The 2,848-nt window shown below is 31.7% G+C and overlaps 1 protein-coding gene across 1 annotated transcript in view; it reads left to right on the forward strand.

Moving 5' to 3' along the window:
• Positions 1-2,848, forward strand: part of LOC128248379 (vinculin-like) — a 149,095-nt gene that overhangs the window by 106,288 nt on the left and 39,959 nt on the right. The gene's annotated exons all lie outside the window — the stretch shown is intronic.

Genomic DNA, 2,848 nt, shown 5'->3' on the forward strand with positions numbered 1-2,848 from the left:
TATATATATATATATATATATATATATATATATATATATATATGTATATGTGTGTATATTCATACATGCACATATACTGTATACACTCTCATATATATGTGTATGTGTATATGCACGCACAAAAATATAATTCATTGATATGCATCCGTATTTGTATATGTATCTTGTATTAGACATATCTTCTACTTTAGTCTGAGGTTGTTGTAGAAAATACTTGCCTGAGGTGTCATGCACTGGAACTGAATCTAGAACCATGTGGTTCTGAATCAAACTTAGCCAGACACCCATCATATTAAGTGATACTCCATTGTTGATCCAATCATCAGAAGAGCCTGTTTGTGAAATTATTGTGTAAATGGCTGAGTTCTCCACAGATAAATTCAATGCGACACAGGATGTGACAACGCTGGCTCTTTGAATTACAGTTGCTCCTCAGTTTTCCCAGTTGACTGGATTAGAGCAATGTGAGATAAAGTGTGTTGCTTATGAATACACCACCGGGTATCAAACTCATGACGTTATGATCACGAGCCAGGTTCCCTAACCATTCAGCCACGCATCTTCATTCACACCCATCATGTATATTCACACATGATGCACTCATGCATTTTGATATACTCAACTAGATTAATATTGCCGCATGACCACTGTCCAGTGACTGAAGTCAATGAAAGAAGTATTGGTACATACGCATGTACACAAACATACATTCCAGAGTCTGATCTTAAAAATTGATTGAAGCTGTTTTAACCTGTGGGTGGGGAAAGCCAAAATGTTATACCCCACCACCACTATGAATTTGTGATACTGTACATATGTAAGGAACCTACAAAAGAAAGATTTTCTGACTTTATCCCCAGCTCAAGGTGTAATGTCTTTATAAGGACTTGGTCATATTTACTTTTGGAACATGAAAATTCTTTGAAATTTGCCAGTTTTCTTGAGTGTAATGGTATACTTCTCCATCACCTATCTGGTGTGTAGTGAATCTCTCTTTTCTTCTCTCTGTTTGTCTCTCTGCCTGGCCTATTTTCTCTCTCTTTCTCTCTCTCTCTTCAGTCTTCTTATTTGTTTGGTTAGCTTGCTTTCTCTCTCTCTCTCATACATATACATACATAGACATGTGTTGTCTCTCCCCCACTTCAGTCTTTCTACTTGTTTTGGTTAGCTTGTTCTTCCAATCTGTCTCTCTTTCATATATACACTCACTTCTGTTGAACATTTTTTTCTTGTGTATATTCCTTCCATAGTTCAATTCTTATTTGTCTGCTATATCTGTCTTGTGTATATTATAGAATACCCATTTTGCTTTATACTCAAATTGTGTCTTTTTGTATTTATTATTAGCAGACTCAACAGATCAAATTACTATATATCCCATATCACGCTTACATTTCACATACTTTTGCATTTGTTTATTTTTATTTTATTTTTTTTTTTTTTCATTTTCTCATATAATTTCCACATTCCCTAATTTAAAGCATATGAATTTTTATTTTGTTTTCTCTTTTTTTCTTTTTGCCATAGTAAAATTTATTTTTCCTATCTACAAATATACGTTTTCTTGTTTGCTGATGTGTATTTATAACAACCTTCCATGCTTGAAGGAACACAGCAGCATTTTTTCATACTATAAGCTCAATATCTTCACCACTGGGACTATATTTACCAGACTGGGCATATTAAAAAATTACAAAATTTGGATGCGTTTTTGCTGTTAGTTTTGTTCTCTGCTCTCTCTTTCTCTCTCTCACACACCCACACACTCTTGGATGTGTGTGTTCCATAAACCTTCTAAAAATTTTTTATAAGAAACATATTCAAATGTTTCTTTATCTAATCATACACATATCATTTCATAGTACCATTTAAGTTATTGGGATTATCCTAAAAACAACAATAATATAACTTGAAACAGAATAGATAGGCTGGGATTGATCAAAAACCACTATAAAAATAATTTGTAATAAGCTTACAACCAAAAATTTAATAAAGTGGAATTCTTTTATTAAAATCTGTTGTTCTTAGGTTTATACAATAACTGTACTTAATTTTGCTTCAGTTTGCCTTATATTGTTATCTCTAACAGTGAAAGAGCACCATATTTTAACAAAAATTGCATGTCTTCTTTTAACTGTTTTCGTTACCATATATCTTTATTTCAATGAATTTTGAAAATAATGAAAAATTTATTAAAATAATTTTGTCATTATTAAGATGGAGTTTTGGAACATAAATTTACATGAAGTTTTGATGGGAGGTTTTTAATTAGATCACTTTGAAACAGGGAATTTGTATCATAGAACCAGAGGTAGTCTCAGGTGGGATTGGTATTGAAAATGTTAAAGAAACTTCCTAAGATAAATAAGAATTATACAGCTGTTAAATGTTTATGTATAAAAGCAAAAGAAGCACTTCTGTTCTGTAGTTTGCTAATTATAAACTAAATATATGTCGGTAGTTTTACTGTGCTATTTTGTGGGTTGGGGTTCTTCAGAATACCAATGGAATATGGGGCTTGGTGATTAACCTGGTTTATTAATGGTATGAAGGTTTTGAATGCATATTCAGTAAATTAATACAAGTCTTTTGGAAGAAATTTGAGAAACAAGTTTTTCTTGGAGAAAAATATTTGAAAGGCATCTGTTATATATATGTATGTATGTACACACACCCACATACACACACACATACAAACATATACATCTACCTGTCTGTCAATATAATTATATATATGCAGAGTGAGAGAGAGAAAAAGAGAAAGAGAAATAGAGGGAGGGGGAGACAGAAGCAGATAGAACGATATATATATACGTACATATATATATATATATATATATATATATAT

Source organism: Octopus bimaculoides, chromosome 7, assembly GCF_001194135.2.
Source record: "Octopus bimaculoides isolate UCB-OBI-ISO-001 chromosome 7, ASM119413v2, whole genome shotgun sequence".
Taxonomy (NCBI): domain Eukaryota; kingdom Metazoa; phylum Mollusca; class Cephalopoda; order Octopoda; family Octopodidae; genus Octopus; species Octopus bimaculoides.